This window comes from Ipomoea triloba, chromosome 9 (genome assembly GCF_003576645.1).
Source record: "Ipomoea triloba cultivar NCNSP0323 chromosome 9, ASM357664v1".
Taxonomy (NCBI): domain Eukaryota; kingdom Viridiplantae; phylum Streptophyta; class Magnoliopsida; order Solanales; family Convolvulaceae; genus Ipomoea; species Ipomoea triloba.
The window spans coordinates 21,271,042-21,292,499 of NC_044924.1; the positions used below are offsets into that span (position 1 = coordinate 21,271,042).

Genomic DNA, 21,458 nt, shown 5'->3' on the forward strand with positions numbered 1-21,458 from the left:
ACGTTAGTCTAACACACTGAATGTCTCCTGTTCGGGTCTGGGCAACGCCATTTTCATAAAAGCTCATGACACCTGCTGTGCATTTTGCTTCATGGAAAACAACTGTTTGTTTTTAACCATGACTATTCTTTTCATGTAGTAAAACAAAAAACGAACAATTTTATGAATTGTGTCACCATTCACTGTTAATTGCACTCTAAATACAAGACGGAAACTATAATTTTGAATGATAATTTGATTTTATCTTGGTTTCTCACAAACAGAATAAAATATTAGAGTAAACTCTTAAAAGTGTCCCAATGTATATCTCTCTCAATATCGTCAATGTTGGAAGGGTTAAATGGCCATTTAACTCTGTCTATGCACTTAATCTTTGCATGCCCTTGCTGGAAGGACACTTTTGGTAGGATCCGGAGAAGTCCCATAGCTCAATGATGAGGAAAATCCCTATCATCATAAGCACTATATATAATTAGAAGAAAAACATTACAGTCGAGTAAATTACGATTTTTGTTTCATCAAAAGTAATAATTAATTTTGTGTAGTTAGGTTAATTCACCTAATTTTTTTTTTGAATGACGAGGAAAATCCACAACCACTATTTAAGGTTGTGTACTTGATAAACCTCGCATTGTAAACCTAGCCAACAAAAACCACAAGAGACTAAACCGTTCTAGCTAGGTTGTCTATAGTTGACCGACTAACATTAAAAACAAAGAAGATTAATAAGCTGCTCTCACTAGGAGTCGAACTTAGTAATTCATATAATTTAAAAAAATATTTTATCCTTATTTATTTATATGCATTATCTATATACCTATATCTACTATACTAGCCAAAGAGAGTTAGGTCTAAAATGGGTAGAAAAAATGGCGGTCAAATTATTTAATCAAATGGATGGTTTAGATGAATTATTTAATCAAATAGATGGTTAAGATAATTCAGATTAATATTATTAATAGAGATTACCTAATTTAACCTTACTTTTATGATTATCCGTTAAGTTTTCCGTTAAATATTCTCATCTCCGTTAATATTCCGTTAACTTTTAACTTACCCATTAATTTCTATAAGAAAGGTCTTAGGTTCGAACCTCATCTCAATCAAATTTGACATAATTAAGTTTCTCACTCTATTTTACTCTTATTAAATTAAATAAATTAGTAGCTACAACAAAAAATCATACATATGTATTTCTTTAATTTAGAATTATGTGTCTACAATACCTTTATTTGAAAAAATTATTCATTATCAAAAAATTAAATTAAATAAAAGAAATAATTTCATTAGTTACATTGTCTTTATTTTCTCTCATGCAAAGATTCTTTACATTTAAATTTATCAATTGATATTCATTACATTGTGTATTATCGTATTTTTCCAATATCTTGTAATTAAATATCAAAGTTATAGTACAAAATAATGTTATATATTTATTTACCAAGTATTTTATTAATACTATGAACAAAAATTTAAAATAATTTGAAGCTAATTATATTAACTATTTGGGGATTGGTTGACAAAGAGAGTACTCAAATAACTCAACAAATTGAAGCGGAATCACTCTATTTTACTCTTATTGAAGTAGTTACACCAAAAAATGATACATATGTATTTTTTTAATACCATAAAAAAAATAAAAAAGAATAATTTGAAACCAATCATATTAACTACTTAGGGGATTTGTTAACAATGAAAGTACTTAAATAACCCATTACCCAACAAATTGAAGCGAGAAACTATTTTTTAATATCTTTGGAATACATAATATTTTAAATTTTCAAATTTTTATTAATTTATTTAATTCTTTTTATTAAAGTAGGGATTTTTTTATCCACAATAACTCATTCAACAATAATTGTTGAACCAAATGAACCCCAAGCAGAACACCTAAAGGATAGTCCATAGCTCCTATATCATAATCTCATTGCATGACGTTGTCATCTATGCTACCAACAATAACCAAATTGCAAATAACACACTACCAACAAAAAGGAAGAGAACAAATAGTAAAGATGAAGACAATGACAATGTTACTCAAAAGAGAATTAAGAACACTTAGAAAAATTCAAATTAAAAGTAGTATTTATTTAGACTATAATTTTAGACCAAATATTTAGACTATCGACTTTACAAGGTTGCAAACATTTATTTTAGTAATAATTATAATGAATTTTCTATATTATCTTGGATTCATATACTTTGAGTTAAATAAAAAATTCGACATTCAGTTACTCATGTATAAACTTCTCCTATATAATCTTGCATCGATATACTTTCAAATATTTATTTAAATATAAACATTAGGCATTAACCTATTCGCGCAATGCGCGTATAAAATTAACCTATTCGCGCAATGCGCGTATAAAACTAGTATATACTATGAACTGTAATTGTGTGATCATTGTTGAATTGAGTAATTTAAAGATGACAACTAAAAACACTAAGAATTAATTAATTAATTAAGGAATAATGTCCAAATTGGCCACTGAACGAAACATAAAAGTGCAATTTGGCCATTGAACGAAAAAAGTGTGCAATTAAGCCATTCAAAACTCCAAATGTATGCAATTTCACCTGATAGCAGGTTAACACCCCATCTAGCAGGTTACATGTTGACATGAAAAATGACTTGACATTTTTTTTAATTTACTTTTCATTTCTTTTTTAGTTTTTTTTTGAAAATTCTTTTCTTGCATAAAATCTGCTGCACTTCCACCATGTACTAGACAAATTAGGCACACTAAGCTTCAATCAGTGTTTTAAAAAAAAAAGCTTCAATACGAAATCTCCAAATTAATTGTGAAATTCTCAAATCACGCCCAAAATCCCTATTTTTTTCGTTGTTGCTTTGGGGTTTCATCAGATTGAAGTTTATCAGTTCATAGCTTCATCAATTTGCAGTTTCAATTTCTTATAGCCCATTTGGTTCGCTGAAAAATATTTGAAAGGTGTATATATTCATACAAAAGAACTAGGTACTGCAACAAATTTTTTTTTGCAAATTATAATGATAAGCGTGCACTGAGAAGAGAGGTTTTAGCACCAAAGTAGTGTTTGATCCACCTTTTGTTTAATTTAACTCCAAAGTAGTGCATTGTCAAGGAAATCCTGTTTCATTCTATTTATTAACATCTTAATTATTATATAAAATTATAAACTGAATATATATCGTTTTTAAAAAAATTGAATATAAATTGCAGCATATTTTATGCTAGAAAAGGGTTTTCAAAAATAAAAATAAGAAATGAAAAGGGAATTTTAAAAAAATGTCAAATCATCGTCCACATTAACATGCAACCTGTTAGATATGGTGTTAACCTGCTATCAGGTGAAATTGCATAAATTTGGTGTGTTGAGTGACCTAATTGCACTTTCTTTTCATTCAGTGGCCAAATTGCACTTTCAGGTTTCGTTCAATGGTCAATTTGTTCCATTAATTAATTACCTTGAAGATAATGACTTCAACTTCCTCCTCATCCACAACTGCCTTAACAAGAAGAGCTTCATCTTTAACAGACTGACTGTAAACTTCCAACATTGCTATTTCAGCATTGTACCCATATTCTTCATCTTCTTCATTGTCATCATCATATATAACTCTCCTTCTAGAATGTAGAAGTGATGAGCCCGAAAGGCGTCGGCCCGCCGGTTTGAGGCCATTGATAGATGAGGAGGAGCTATAAGCTCAAAGTTGAAATCTGAAGAGCTATTAAGGCAGTTGTTATGCTTAAAAGTGTTTGGTAAAATTAACTTTTTCATAAGTTGATAAATGTAAAAAGACTAAGGGGGTGTTTGGATAGTGGCTGATCAGCCACTTTTTAGCTGTTTGACTTGGTCAAACAGCTAAAATTAGTGTTTGGTAAACCAACTTATTGATATAGCTTATTGATGCAATTAGCTGAAAATAAAAAAGCCACTGATACCAGCGTTTACAACATAGCTGATCACACTCAATGGTAAATGATAATTTTACCCTTCACTCATCTTCTCCTCTTCTCCCCTTATCCTTCTCCTTTCCCACTCACAGGCCCTCATGAACATACAAAAAAACTCAAAAATTAAAAGTAAAATAATTACAATGAAAAAGACAATCAATCCATCACAAAATCATCTTCAACCTCAAAACCCAGATCATACAAGTTATATTTTTTAGTTCACAAATTAAAAATAAAAAGAACATACCTACTATGAAAAAGAATAAGCAAAGTAATCTTCATCCATGGTGCCATCAGATTCTTGCTGTTTTCTTGCCCATTGTTCTTAATTCGCTTCTAGTTCTCCCTTCTTCTTCTTCCTGCTTCTTGCGATCTCTGCATTTGATTTAGGGGAGTGGAACCCTGCTTTGATTTAGGGAATTAAGTGAGAGGAAATGGGTAGGGCTTGCAAATGGGCTGTGGCCTGTGGGTTTGGGTAAATAATAGGAATAAGGTCCAAATTGGCCACTGAACGTAATTTGAAAGTGCAATTAGACTATTGAACCAAAAAAAGGTGTAATTAGGCCCCTGAACTCTTCAAATACATGCAATTTCACCTGATAGCAGGTTACCATCCATTTTATCAGGTTACTTGTTTATGTGGACAGTGAATTGACATTTTAAAATAATTTTTAATAATGAACTATTAAAATAAAAATTAAAATAATTTTAATTTTTTTTTTTTAAAAACACCATAATAAAGCAAAAGTTATTTTGTGGAAGAAGTTGACTTTCTGTAAATAATAATAATAATAAAAATAATAATAATAATGTACTAAAAAATAATAATTAATTAATTAATTAAATTTGATTCATCCGCAGGTTTCCTATCAAGGTGGCAAGGATATTATTGGGGGAGGGGGTGGCCGCAGGTGTGTTTTTTATTATTATTATTTTTAAATTTTTTAATTTTTTAATTTGTTAATTTTTATTTTAATAGTTTATTATTAAGCAAGTAACCTGATAAAATGCATGGTAACCTGCTATCAGGTGAGATTGCATGTATTTAGAGTGTTCACTGGCTTAATTGTACTTTTTTTTGGTTCAGTGGCCTAATTGCACTTTCAGGTTACGCTAATTTGAACATTATTCCTAAATAATAATAATAATAATAATAATAAATTGTAAATGTAATTAAAGCATTATATTTAATAATAATAATAATAATAATAGTAATAAATTACATATTTTGTTATATGTTTTTGAAGGGATATTTTATTATAGTTAAAACTTAAAAGAAAGCTCTATTTTGATGAAATGGCTTTTGGAGTTTTTACACCTAATTGTCATATCTTCTTTCTGGCAAATCCATGAAGTTCCAAGAAGTTTCAAGACTGCAAAATCTTTTATGTCATTATTTTATCAGTGTAACATTTTCTTAAAATTCTGATGATATATAAATTCAATACACTGTATTTAAGTTGTTTAAATTACAATTACTTAGATATTGCTTTCAGAATAAAATTATTAAAATCTCATTGTACACTGCCATTGTTTCAAAATTAACCCCGTAAACAAAAACTAGACAATCACATTGTATACATATTGTCATTGTTTGGGAATTTGCATTTTAATATAACCCTACCCTAATTAAATCGGTGAAAACCGGTTAAATAAAAAAAAATATGAAGAGACAAAATTGCCCTTACTAAAAATAGAAAAAATTAGGAATAAGGCTCAAATTGGTCACTGAACTTAACCTGAAAGTGCAATTAGACCATTGAACGAAAAAAAATGTGCAATTAGTCCACTGAACACTTCAAATGCATGCAATTTCTCCTGAAAGCAGGTTACCTTCCATTTCATCAGATCGCCTGCTTACATGGATGGTGAGTTGACATTTTAAAATATTTTTTAATAATAAACTTTAAAATTAAAAATTAAAAATTAATTAAAAATATTAAAAAAATAATATTTAAAAATTAATATTAAAAAATTAATATTTTTTTAATTTTTAATTTTTAATTTAATATTAATAATAAACTTTCAAAATAAAAATTAATTTAAAATATTAAAATATTAATATTAAAAAATATTTAAAAAATTAATATTAAAATTATTAAAAATAATATTTAAAAATTAATATTTTTTAATTTTTAATTTTTACTTTTTTTTATATTTATTATTAAAAAATTAGTTTAAAATGCAACATCACCATCCATGTAAGCAGGCAACCTGATGAAATAGAACGTAATCTGCTATCAGGTGAAATTGCATGCATTTGTAATGTTCAGTGGCCTAATTGCACATTTTTTCCGTTCAGTGGCCTAATTGCACTTTCAGGTTACGTTCAGTGGTCAATTTGAATCTTATTCCAAAAAATTATGAAAAGGACTAAAAGTGTCCAAAAAAGAATAGTCTGGGACTAAAATTAGAATCGCCACCAAAGACAAGGGACCTTTGGTGGAATTAACTCTTATTATTCTTCTTACCGTAATGCTAATTTGCTACCCCTTTCTTCTTTAATGATTTTTATTTTTTTATTTTTTATTTATTTATTTATTTTTTTTTGTGATGGAGTGAAATCCACAACCATGAGAAGGTGCGCACCTAAAAATTGAACTAATATATGCTTGGTTACTAATAAAGTTTTAACTTATTCATACACAACGATACAAAGAATGCAATACATTATTATTATTATTATTATTATTAATTATTATTATTATTATTATTATTATTATTATTTTAGTTTTCTTGTTAAACATATATATAATTTTGTTATCAATTTTTTTCTTTATTTACAGGCTATTGTGGAACATCTAAACCGCAAAAAGAGCATTATTAATGGAAAATGAAGCCCCTCGCCCGGTAATATATGTAATCTTATNTTTTTGGTTCAGTGGCCTAATTGCACTTTCAGGTTACGCTAATTTGAACATTATTCCTAAATAATAATAATAATAATAATAATAAATTGTAAATGTAATTAAAGCATTATATTTAATAATAATAATAATAATAATAGTAATAAATTACATATTTTGTTATATGTTTTTGAAGGGATATTTTATTATAGTTAAAACTTAAAAGAAAGCTCTATTTTGATGAAATGGCTTTTGGAGTTTTTACACCTAATTGTCATATCTTCTTTCTGGCAAATCCATGAAGTTCCAAGAAGTTTCAAGACTGCAAAATCTTTTATGTCATTATTTTATCAGTGTAACATTTTCTTAAAATTCTGATGATATATAAATTCAATACACTGTATTTAAGTTGTTTAAATTACAATTACTTAGATATTGCTTTCAGAATAAAATTATTAAAATCTCATTGTACACTGCCATTGTTTCAAAATTAACCCCGTAAACAAAAACTAGACAATCACATTGTATACATATTGTCATTGTTTGGGAATTTGCATTTTAATATAACCCTACCCTAATTAAATCGGTGAAAACCGGTTAAATAAAAAAAAATATGAAGAGACAAAATTGCCCTTACTAAAAATAGAAAAAATTAGGAATAAGGCTCAAATTGGTCACTGAACTTAACCTGAAAGTGCAATTAGACCATTGAACGAAAAAAAATGTGCAATTAGTCCACTGAACACTTCAAATGCATGCAATTTCTCCTGAAAGCAGGTTACCTTCCATTTCATCAGATCGCCTGCTTACATGGATGGTGAGTTGACATTTTAAAATATTTTTTAATAATAAACTTTAAAATTAAAAATTAAAAATTAATTAAAAATATTAAAAAAATAATATTTAAAAATTAATATTAAAAAATTAATATTTTTTTAATTTTTAATTTTTAATTTAATATTAATAATAAACTTTCAAAATAAAAATTAATTTAAAATATTAAAATATTAATATTAAAAAATATTTAAAAAATTAATATTAAAATTATTAAAAATAATATTTAAAAATTAATATTTTTTAATTTTTAATTTTTACTTTTTTTTATATTTATTATTAAAAAATTAGTTTAAAATGCAACATCACCATCCATGTAAGCAGGCAACCTGATGAAATAGAACGTAATCTGCTATCAGGTGAAATTGCATGCATTTGTAATGTTCAGTGGCCTAATTGCACATTTTTTCCGTTCAGTGGCCTAATTGCACTTTCAGGTTACGTTCAGTGGTCAATTTGAATCTTATTCCAAAAAATTATGAAAAGGACTAAAAGTGTCCAAAAAAGAATAGTCTGGGACTAAAATTAGAATCGCCACCAAAGACAAGGGACCTTTGGTGGAATTAACTCTTATTATTCTTCTTACCGTAATGCTAATTTGCTACCCCTTTCTTCTTTAATGATTTTTATTTTTTTATTTTTTATTTATTTATTTATTTTTTTTTGTGATGGAGTGAAATCCACAACCATGAGAAGGTGCGCACCTAAAAATTGAACTAATATATGCTTGGTTACTAATAAAGTTTTAACTTATTCATACACAACGATACAAAGAATGCAATACATTATTATTATTATTATTATTATTAATTATTATTATTATTATTATTATTATTATTATTTTAGTTTTCTTGTTAAACATATATATAATTTTGTTATCAATTTTTTTCTTTATTTACAGGCTATTGTGGAACATCTAAACCGCAAAAAGAGCATTATTAAGGCTATTGTGGAACATCTAAACCGCAAAAAGAGCATTATTAATGGAAAATGAAGCCCCTCGCCCGGTAATATATGTAATCTTATGATTTTGTTAATCTTACAGCCCGGTAATATATGTAATCTTATGATTTTGTTAATCTTACATTCTTACCTATTAAGAAATTATATTCTTGATTAATTTTAATTTATTTATGAATCAGTGAACATATATTTTAATTTAGTATTTTGAATTTATTATCCCATTGATTGCCAATGTATTTTAGATTTCACAAATTCATCAAATATGATGCAACTAAAGTACTGCTTTAATTGCCTTTTTTTAGCAGATTAATTAATATATGTCCTATGCTTTTTTAATAGTAATAATAGAAACTTGCAATCACTACTTTGAGTGTCATATTTCTAAGTAATGACTTGTAAATCAAACAAGAAATATCCTGTGTGATTGATTCAACCGAGATGATACGGCAAGAATTGATTTTTGGTACCATGTTTTGTTTATATTGGTAATGTAAATGAGGTTTAATTTTGGGTTTTATTTGTTGTAGAATTGTGTCTTGGAAGTGAGTTCTTGTTTTTGTGAGAGATGTTGCAAGAAAATTGAGAAACGTTTCTCAAAAATCAAAGGTACACTATTCTCTATTGTTGTCAATTTTTTTTTAGTTGGACATTTGTTCATAACTATTTTTTCAACTTAGTGAATCACCAAAAAGAGTCACTCCGTGCCACTAAAAGGTCATGGACTATTGTTGTCATTAATAGTTGTCTGACTTTGAACTCTGGTTACTTTTTATTGTTGTTCTTTTTATCTTATTAGCTAAAAGTAGAAAATTCACATCGATACTATATATAGAAGTTATACTTGATTATAACTTAAATATCACTCTATAATTTCTTGTGAAGTCGGATCAAATTTAAGCCTAATTAATGAGTGTTAACCCTTTGGTTATTATTCTTAAATCCTTCAACCCATCCACTATAATGTAAGTTATGGATTACCCATATTCTGGTTTATTGCTTATTGGTGGCTGCAGGGGTGATATCAGTTGTAGCAGAAGCCAAGAAAAAGTGGCAAGCTCGTACACACCATTGAGAAGAAAGGGAGAAAAGTAGAAGTCATATACTACTGCAAGATGAACCTCTCTAATTATCAACCCACAAAAGAAGACAAACATGACCACAAAACTCCTAAACATGGACCACAAAAACATTATTCTACTTCTACCACTAGTAGTTATCCCGCCGCCTATGAAGCTGCGCCGCCGCGGGCCTATCAGTATGGTTATAGTCCTTATTAAGTTATTATCACGGATAATAGGGAGGTTTCGCTAAATGTACCAACATTATTATATTGTGCCCCCAGTTTAATAATATGGTTGATTTGAAATGAACTTTATATTCATTTTTTTTTTTAGTATTAGTCCATTAGATTGTACTATATGTTCATCTATACTTTCTCGATCTGTTGAAGCACAAAGAGCAGTGTTGAAAAAATCCCGCTTAGGCGTCGACTAATCCCCAATTAGGCGCTAGAGGCCAGCCAACCGCCTAGCGTATCATCATAATCAGTGGTCTAGGCAGCCAGCCGATTAGGCAACGCCTAGACCGCTTAGGCACGGACCGCCTAGGCCTCCTAGCCGGCGTCGACTAGACCTCCTTTTTCAAATAAATCATCTATGTGAGGTAGATGATACTTGTTCTTAACTCAATTCTCAATAATCAATACACAATTGCAAGCTGCCATCCTTTTTCTTCACAAATAACACCGGTGCACTCAAAAAGATACACTAGGTCTAACAAATCCCATATCAAGCAATTCTTGTATTTACACCTTTAACTCACGTAGCTCAGATGGTGCCATGTAGTAAGGGCCTTTGAGATTGCAGTAGTTCTGAGAACAACCTCTATTTCAAACTCAATTTCCCTATTTGGAGGTGATCTAGGTAAATGCTCTGGGAACACATCCGAAAATTCCTTAACAATTAGGATATCATCTAACCCAACTTCTGTCTAGTGGACATCCATTACATAAACCAAGAAACCGCTACACCATTTTCTCGATTCTTTCTTAGCCTTCAATCCAAAAATTACTTTCAATGGCACTTTTGACACCAACACTCCACCTCTAGGAAACTGTTCCAAAGTAAAGATAGATTGTCTAGGAATTTTAAATACCACTTTTCTACGAGCGCAATCAATGTAGGCATAGTTTTTGGATAGCCAGTCCATTCCTAAGATCACATCAAAACCATGCATACCTAGTTGATTAAATCAATTGCACATCACTCCAATTAAGTTGCAGATGACAATCATGAAACCAAACATCTATCACCACAATTTTCCCCATTGGGGTACAAACATACAAGGGTTCACTCAACTTCTTAACTTGCATATTTAAATTCTTTGCAAACTTCTCATAAGTAAAACAATGTGAATAACATGAATCACACAACACGTAAGCATCCACAACTATGTTGCGAATAGGCGACCCATTTATCAATGGCCTAACTCGACGAGTTCGACCACTCATAGGAACACCTCTCCTAATGATTGTAAAACATTACTCCCTAAATTCAAAATAGAGAAATTATGACCATATTAGTAAAAATGTTTAGGAAACCACATCCAAAACTTGCTCAACGCCTAAACTTATCATCTGCTAGGTTAAAGCCTAATCTTGCAAAAATTCAAACTTTTTAACTTCTTGACCAACTAAGGATTTAAACCTAGGCTCTGATACCACTCTGTCACGCCCCACTTCTAGGACATGACCCGGCCATATCGTTACGTGAAAACCTGTAACAATACGAAGCCTAACCATACATACCTCTTGAAACCTTCATAATAACACTTGAATACATAATAATTCCACAACAAAGAACTAGTTCTTCCCAATACACTCATCAATTCATCACTATTAAATATTTACAATCAATAGTAGTATGTCCAAAATGCATCACAAGCACCAAAATCAAGCACAATGGTTTACCAGAAATACAAATGGGGCAAAACTATTATCCCACACAAGCAAAAATCCATGATAAGCTCCAATACTAGGACTAAGTCTCCTAGTTCAAAAGTCACCTTCAAGATCCCCCACTTTTCTTAGCTCCAATACTAGGACTAAGTCTCCAATACTAGGACTAATTCTTAGCTCTTTCACTTTTCTATCCATCCGCCATCGTGCCGCCCTTACTTGATCTCAATAACTTCAAAGTCACCGTTATTTTCTCTCTTTCTTCTCGGCAACCGCTGTCATTACTTTTCTCTCATAAAAATGGAGCAGTCCAATGAGAATAGTAAGATTTTCTCTTCCTCTCTCTCTCCAAATAGCACCGATTGTGCATATGTATATCTTTATTGATCGAAATTCTTTCTTCATTTTTTTTCCACTATTTATAAGTCTTTCTTTTAAAGGATTCTCAACAATTTCATTAAATGGTTTAAAATGTTATGTGCAAATTAATTTCTTTCTTTCTTTTTCTTCATCCAACTCTAAAAATTTACTCATTCATTTTTAATTATTTTTATAATTAAAATAAGGATTGAATCAAGAGTAATTTCACTTCGTACAAGCGTGTCACTTCCCTTGCAACTATTTATAAGTCTTTCTTTTAAAGGATTCTCAACAATTTCTTTAAATGGTTTAAAATATTTTGTGCGAATTAATTTCTTTCTTTCTTTTTCTTCATTCAACTCTAAAAATTTACTCATTGCTTTCTAATTATTTTTATAATTAAAATAAGGATTGAATCAAGAGTAATTTCACTTCATACGAGCGTGTCACTTCCCTTGTAGGTGCACTTAACCTACACAATCTCACCCTTATCTGATCTTCTCAACCTGTTGAGGTATAAAGAGTTAACTCATGACCTCTTATATGTCAGAGTCACTACATGCCATCTGAGTACAAGGTGCTTGGCAACCACTAACATTACCTTTTCTCATGTATTCGAAATATTAAAGGCATCCAAGTATTATGAAAAAGTGACCTTAAATGTGTGAATAACCCAAAAGCGAATGGAAGTCTTTCTAACATGCATTAATTTGGTAAATTTTTCATATAGTCACTTTATCACATGTATTGTGCGTGTTTTGAATAATTATTGTTCACTCACTCCAATTTTTTACTCCAATCTTAATATTATTAATTAATGTAGTGTTAGTAAGTGGATGGGTAAAGATGGGATGGAATGATTTGAAATTGGGCTTGATTATTTTTTTTTTTTTTGGTTGTCTAATGATTTTTTTAAAGATTTTGTGACTCTTTATAATTTATAAAGTTCATAGTTCTTCCATTGCTAGTTTATATTTGTTGTGTTGTTTCAGTGAATGGTTGAGTAAAACTTCATGAAAACCCCCCAAAAAAATATTGCAATAGAGATTGGATTTACAAGAAAATAGTTGCAATAAACTTTTGGTGTTCAATTGAAAATTGAAAATTGAAAATTTAGAAAAGGGAATATTAGAATTTAACAAGTTTCCCAAAAAAGAAAATGTACATAAAAAATGTTTTATTATACTTATGTTAATGTATGTGAGTAGTAGCCTGCAGAAAATGCACTCATTCACTTAGTGTGTATTTAATTTTAAATTTTTGTTAACAGATTCGTTACCTGAGACAAGAAAAAGAATAACCAATACAACATTGTGTCATTGTACACAAATGGAGCACGAAGCAGACTCCTGGGCAGTAAGTATATTCCTTTACAGTCTGGTGTGCTTTTACTTCACTTCTGTTCTGTTCTTTTACATATATATGCTACTGTTATAACCTGACACAGGTCGGGGATGATGGTAGTGAGCAAAATAATAATGGTGATAATTCTCTTAAGTTAGATGATATTTGGAAAGAAATGGCATTTTCCATGGAAATCTCAAAGGTTATGTGCAAAATAATTTCTTTCTTTAATTTCTTTTCTTCATCCAACTCTAAAAATTTTCTCCTTCCTTTTTAATTTTTTTTTATAATTAAATAGGGGATGAATGAAGGATAATTTCACTTCACTTTAATTTCCATCCTAGGGTTTCGACGCACGAGACCTGCACAGACACTACAAAAAAACGCCGAAATAACGACGGATTCATTCCGTTTCTAATTTAACGACGGAATAGCGACGGTTTAGCGACTGATTTACTTATTTTCAAAAAATTGAAAGTTAGTGGCCGAATAGCGACGGATTAGCGATGGAAAAATTTTGTCGTTAAATCCGTAGCTAATTTTTGCAGTAAATTGCCGCGCATAAAATTGTCACGGATTAGCGACGGATTTAGAGTAATATGACCGATTTTTTTTATTTTTGTTAGAATATAGCGACGGATTCAAATATCCGTCGCTATATTCATCTGAACGAAATTTTTTTGGTAAGATTTAGCGACAGATTTGAAATCCATCGGTATATCTAGCGACCGATTCTATTTCCGTCGCTATATTAATATTGCTGAATTTTTTTTGTGAGAATCCTGCACAGAGATACTACTGCTCGTCCAGGTGCACTTAACCTATGTAAAACCTAATTCTCAACTCTTTCACTTATCTTTCCATCTAGCACCGCGCCTCCCTTAATATAAACAATGCAAATAGTATGCTCAATTAATTAAATAAAGAATTAATAAAAACAATCACGGTCCACCTTCCCTTTATCAGCTTCTTAATGCTTAACAAAACCATTAAACCTAGCATCTGCAAATCAAAGCCAAAGGAGAGAGAGATCACCGAATCGGAAGAGAGACCGTTCGAAGCCGACGTTGCTCGTCATCTTGAGACTCAGCGCCGCCATCCCTCCATCGTCCCCAACCGCATCATCTACCAGCCTCGCCGTTCGCTGGAAAGAGCAGCAACGACGACGCCACCGCCGGGAAATCCTGCTTCACCGTCGCTGTCACCGGACCAGACCCAATCGACAAATCGGAGCCAAAAAATTAGCAAACAAATTCGGTGGCCCGGTTTTTTGTTTCTTTTTTAATGATTTCGCTGTTTCTCTGCCGCCCAACGACGATCGAGGTTGCCGGAAAGAGAAGCGCACCAGCAACCATTCGAATGGTTGCCGGCTAGAACCTCAAAGGAGAAACCCAAATTTCCATATACCTTTTTGAGTTAATTACCGATTTGGTCCATCGACTATTGGGATTTTACGACTTTGGTCCTCGCTAATTTTTCTTGCCTAATTAAGTCCTCGACTTTGAAAAAATTAATCAATTTGACCCTCCGTTTATTTTACCATTTCATATCCGTTAAATTGGGACCAAATTGGTAATTACATTATAGTCAAGGGACCATTTCAGTCAAAAATTAATTACCGGAATGGTCCATTGACTATAGAAAAATTACCAATCCAGTCTCGATTTAATGGTTGTTTAAAACCAAAGTAAATAGAGGACCAAATTGGTTAATATTTTCAAAGTCGAGCACTTAATTGAGCAAGAAAAATTGTTGGGGACTAAAGTGGTGAAATTCCAATAGTCGAGGGACAAACCGCTAATTAACTCTTCCTTTTTTTTTTTGTACTGTACAATATATAAATATATATTTAGACGCATATCCTTATATTTATATATACATTTACTAGAAAATTATTCTGGAATGATATATACAACATAACACGAATATGCATGTACAACAAACATTTTATATAAAATTGCATATAAATAGGAAATTTGCAGTATTTTCAGGACATACTATTGAAAAACATAATCAATTTGAACAACTAGGCAGAGATAAGCAGACTCTATACCAAATGTAAGCATATTGTTGCAAATATGACTAACCTCCGGCCATAGTTGTTCCTTAGAATTGCCTTTGATCTGTTGTAGTTGCTGTAGTTGCTGTAGTAGTATGCAAAGTGTCTTCTTTCTATTTTTTCTTCATTCAACTATAAAAATTTACGAATCCTTTTTAATTTTTTTTATAATTAAATACGGATTGGATCAAGAGTAATTTCACTTCGTTTTCCATCCTAGAGTTTCGGAGCACGAGACCCGCACATGCGTTTCACTTCCCTTGCAGGTGCACTTAACCTACACAATCTAATTCTCTACACTTTCACTTCGCTTTCCATCCGCTGCCGCACCACCCTTATCTGATCTCTCTTGCTTCACAATCGTTGTTATTTTCTCTCTTTCTTCTCGGCAACATCTAACATTACTTTTTCTCATGTATTTGAAAAATTAAGGGGCATCCAAGTATTATGAAAAAGTGACCTTAAATGTGTGAATAACCCAAAAGCGAATGAAAGTCTTTCTAACATGCATTAATTTGGTAAATTTTTCATATAGTCACTTTATCACATTTATTGTGCGTGTTTTGAATAATTATTGTTCACTCACTCCAATTTTTTACTCCAATCTTAATATTATTAATTAATGTAATGTTAGTAAGTGGATGGGTAAAGATGGGATGGAATGATTTGAAATTGGGCTTGATTAATTTTCTTTTTAATTGTCGAATGATTTTTTTTAAAGATTTTGTGACTCTTTATAATTTATAAAGTTCATAGTTCTTCCATTGCTAGTTTATATTTGTTGTGTTGTTTCATTGAATGGTTGAGTAAAACTTCATGAAAACCCCCCAAAAAAATATTGCAATAGAGATTGGAGTTACAAGAAAATAGATGCAATAAACTTTTGGTGTTCAATTGAAAATTTAGAAAAGGGCATATTAGAATTTAACAAGTTTCCCAAAAAAGAAAATGCACATAAAAAATGTTTTATTATACTTTTGTTCATGTATGTGAGTAGTGTTGGAAAATTGCACTAAAATGGCATTTTAAGTGGCCATTTTGTAGTATAAATATATGTGGGTCCACTTCCGATTTTGGGTCGGGTCAAAGTGGATTCGGGTTCTTCGTTCTTAGACGAAGAGATTGATATATTATACGCTCAAAATGGATAATGGGTGAATGAGAAATTGATTCTCAAAATAAAACCATTAGAGATGGAATTCAAGTGTGGAAAAGCTTATGTAGCTTTGTCCCACATTGGTTTGGAATGAACCTTTGCACCACTATATATACAAGGGTCTTATTATGACTAAGTAACTTGTATAGCATAGAGGCTCTTTCTCACGCGCAAGGGGGGGGGGTGCAAATCAAATCCCAAACTGAGCCTGAAAAGGCTTGACTCGTGTACGCCGGCACCTGCGGGGGCTAAGTTATGCTACATTTTTCGAATGAGTTTTCCATCTTAAACCACATGAGATTGAACTGATCTCTCGTTCTAGACATCAAACGGGTTGGTTCGATGTCTCGCAGACCAATCTTATGTCTCGAACTCGAAGACGGACTATGTCTCGAACTCGATCTCTCGAAGGTACGCGGACATGAACGATGTCTCGAACAGCGACTTTGGTGACCTCTCGATTGCGACCGTTCACCTACTGGATCCGTTCAGAAAAGACTCTTAATATTACGGAATTAATATGATTAATTCCAATCATTATTTCAGAGTTTATTTCTTGTTTAAATGGATTAGTAGTGGGTGTAAATAGGTTGCTAGTGGGTGGAGGTTACGAATGGGAATTAAATGCCATATTTAATGCAATGATCCCATCCTTCACTATATATTCGTTGTGAGCAGCAGGTTTGCAAAGATGCACACACCAAGAACACACGAATACACTGTTTTCTCCCTCAAAACCCTGCTCATATTTCCTTCAAGCCATCTGCGTTCATCCCAGGGTTTAGTTCGCCGGGTCCAAGTTTGTGTGCTCAAACGGCGGATCGTAGCACGTTTTATCCTGGGAAACCTAGGCCGCAACGTTCCAGCACCCCGGGAAGCGACAAATAAGGTTTTAAGGACAGTGACAACACGACTCGTGCTTCCAACCACCCCGAAGTCCATACAGTATACCCGTCAACTTCCAAGGCCACTCAACCTAGCGTGGTATCTTCTTGATTTGTAATTGTTTAATCCTACGTGGATTATTTTCCTTGTAATTTTTTTGTTATCGTTTTCCATTTTCTTGTATTTCCGAGATTGTCAGGAGTATAATTCCTACAAGTAGTAGCCTGCAGAAAATGCACTCATTCACTTAGTGTGTATTTAATTTTAAATTTTTGTTAACAGATTCGTTACCTGAGACAAGACAAAGAATAACCATTACAACATTGTGTCATTGTACACAAATGGAACATGAAGCAGACTTAGCTCCTAGGCAATAAGTATATTCCTATACGGTCTGGTGTGCTTTTAGTTCACTTCTGTTCTTTGCTTTTACATATATGCTACTGTTATAACCTGACACAGGTCGGGGATGATGGTAGTGAGCAAAATAATGGTGATGATTCTCATAACTTAGATGATATTTGGAAGGAAATGGCATTTTCCATGGAAATCTCAAAGGTTATGTGCAAAATAATTTCTTTCTTTCTTTTCTTCATCCAACTCTAAAAATTTACTCCTTCCTTTTTAATTATTTTTAGTATAGATGGTGTATAGTTTGTCAAATTAGAATTGCCTTTGATCTGCTGTAGTTGCTATAGTAGTATGCAAAGTGTCTCCCACTTGTTCAAAAGTTTAGTATAGATGATGTATAGTTTGTCAAAAGACAATGACCTCTGCAGTGGGGGACATATCCTTTTATAGTCTATATGCCATCAATATAGACTTTGTAACGGTTTCCGTTACAACCGTTACAATATTAATTATGACACCACTTAATGACCGTTGAAAGCCATAATAACTTGCACCATAATCATTTTTCTTAATGAAAAATGTTACATTTCTTGTAAAGGATTCTAGTCAATTTCTTAAAATAGTTTAAAATGTTATGTGCAAATTAATTTCTTTCTTTCTTTTCTTCATTCAACTATAAAAATTTACGAATCCTTTTTAATTATTTTTATAATTAAATACGGATTGGATCAAGGGTAATTTCACTTTGGTAACATGTGTGAATAACCCAAAAGCGAATGAAAGTCTTTCTAACATGCATTAATTTGGTAAATTTTTCATATAGTCACTTTATCACATTTATTGTGCGTGTTTTGAATAATTATTGTTCACTCACTCCAATTTTTTACTCCAATCTTAATATTACTAATTAATGTAATGTTAGTAAGTGGATGGGTAAAGATGGGATGGAATGATTTGAAATTGAGCTTGATTAATTTTTTTTTTTGGTTGTCTAATGATGTTTTTTAAGATTTTGTGACTCTTTATAATTTATAAAGTTCATAGTTCTTCCATTGCTAGTTTATATTTGTTGTGTTGTTTCAGTGAATGGTTGAGTAAAACTTCATGAAAACCCCCCAAAAAAATATTGCAATAGAGATTGGAGTTACAAGAAAATAGTTGCAATAAACTTTTGGTGTTCAATTGAAAATTGAAAATTGAAAATTTAGAAAAGGGCATATTAGAATTTAACAAGTTTCCCAAAAAAGAAAATGCACATAAAAAATGTTTTATTATACTTATGTTAATGTATGTGAGTAGTAGCCTGCAGAAAATGCACTCATTCACTTAGTGTGTATTTAATTTTAAATTTTTGTTAACAGATTCGTTACCTGAGACAAGAAAAAGAATAACCAATACAACATTGTGTCATTGTACACAAATGGAACATGAAGCAGACTCCTGGGCAGTAATTAAGTATATTCCTGTACGGTTTGGTGTGCTTTTAGTTCACTTTTGTTATGTTCTTTTACATATATGCTACTGTTATAACCTAACAAAGGTCGAGGATGATGGTAGTGAGCAAAATAATGGTGATGATTCTCATAACTTAGATGATATTTGGATGGAAATGGCATTTTTTATGGAAATCTCAAAGGTAAATTTGCTTTGTTTTGTTTTGTGCTCATATAAATTTGACTACTTGACCAATTGAAGTTGGGAGTTGTGAGTTGTGAATTTGTCAAATTGTTTTTTAACTTTTAATTAAGTTTTCACTTGTAATTCTTTAAAGTTTTATACAATTTACAATGATATTAATCAATTATAATCTTATATATGTTTTTTAGGTAATTAGGTATTTAGAATTTTAGGTTAATTTTTTAAAAATAAAAATAAAATTTCATTTAAAAAAAAATCATGTGCCTAGGCGCTCCTAATTACTTGGGGGCGCCTAAAAGTTTTTTCAGCATTGCTATTTGTAAGAAAGACTTACAAATAATTGTAAGTTTTTTCAACATTGCCAAAGGCCTTGTGGTCAAGTGGCATGAAGTGATTCTCCTAAGTAGGAGGTCATGGGTTTGAGCCTCAGTGGGGGCAATGTTGACTTTGTTGGGCTTCAATAGGTTGAGAAAGTATATGGACAGATACTACATGTAATAGCGTCAATACAAAAAAAAAAGTCTTTCTTATAAAGAATTCTTGTCAATAGTTTAAAATGTTATGTGCAAAATAATTTCTTTCTTTCTTTTCTTCATCCAACTCTAAAAATTTAGTCATTCCTTTTTAATTATTTTTATAATTAAATAAGGCAATGAAGGATAATTTCACTTCACTTTCCATCCTAAGGTTTCAACGCACGAGACCTGCACTGACATACTACTGCTCATGCAGGTGCACTTAACCTATGTAAAACCTAATTCTCAACTCTTTCACTTTTCTTTCCGTTTAGCACCGCGCCTCCCTTAATATAAACAATGCAAATAGTATGCCCAATTAATTAAATAAACAATGAATTAATAAAAACAATCACGGTCCAGCTTCCCTTTATCAGCTTCTTAATGCTTAACAAAAACATTAAACCTAGCAACTACAAATCAAAGCCAAAGGAGAGAGAGATCACCGCATCGGAAGAGAGACCGGTCGAAGCCGACGTTGCTCGCCATCTTGAGACTTAGCGCCGCCATCCCTCTGCCATCCCCAGCTGCATCATCTGCCAGCCTCGCTGTTCGCCGAATAGAGCAGCAACGATGACGCCACCGTCGGGAAACCCTGGTTCACCGTCGCTGTCACTAGACCAGACTCAATCGACAATCGGAGCCCAAAAATTGGCAAACAAATCCGGTGGACAGGTTTTTTGTTTCTTTTTTAATGATTTCGCAGTTTCTCTGCCGCCCAACGGCGGTCGAGGTTGCCAGAAAAGAGGCGCACCAGCGACCATTCAAATGGTTGCCGGCTAGAACCTCAAAGGAGATACCCGAATTTCCATATTCCTTTTTGAGTTAATTACTGATTTGGTCTGTCGACTATTGAGATTTCACGACTTTGGTACTCGATAATTTTTCTTGCCTAATTAAGTCATCGACTTTGAAAAAATTAATCATTTTGGTCCGCCATTTATTTTACCGTTTGATATCCGTTAAATCGGGACCAAATTGGTAATTTCATTATAGTCAAGGGACCATTTCAGTCAAAAATTAATTACCGAAATAGTCATTTGACTATAGCAAAATTACCAATCCAGTCTCGATTTAATGGTTGTTTAACACCAAAATAAACGGAGGACCAAACTAGTTAATTTTTTCAAAGTCGAGGACTTAATTGAGCAAGAAAAATTGTTGAGGACCAAAGTAGTGAAATTACAATAGTCGACGGACCAAACCGGTAATTAACTCTTCCTTTTTTTTTTTTTTTTGGTATTGTAGAATATATAAATATATATTTACAAGCATATCCTTATATTTCTATATACATTTACTAGAATATTATTCTGGAATGATATATACTACAGAATGCGAATATGCATGTTAAACAAACAGTTTATATCAAATTTCTATAAATAGGATATTTGCAGTATTTTCAGGATATACTATTGTAAAACATAATCAATTTGAACAACTAGGCAGAGATAAACAAGCTCTAATTCCAAATGTAAGCATATTGTTGTAAATATGACTAACTTCTTTATAATTTATAAAGTTCATAGTTCTTCCATTGCTAGTTTATATGTCATTTCAGTGATTGGTTGAGTAAAAGTTCATGACCCCCCCCCCCCCCCCCCCCCCCCCCC

The 21,458-nt window shown here is 31.6% G+C and overlaps 1 pseudogene; it reads right to left on the reverse strand.

The window, feature by feature from the left end:
- Window positions 1-179: 179 nt before the first annotated feature.
- On the reverse strand, window positions 180-11,735 carry LOC116029740 (annotated as a pseudogene).
- Between the last annotated feature and the right edge of the window lie 9,723 nt (window positions 11,736-21,458).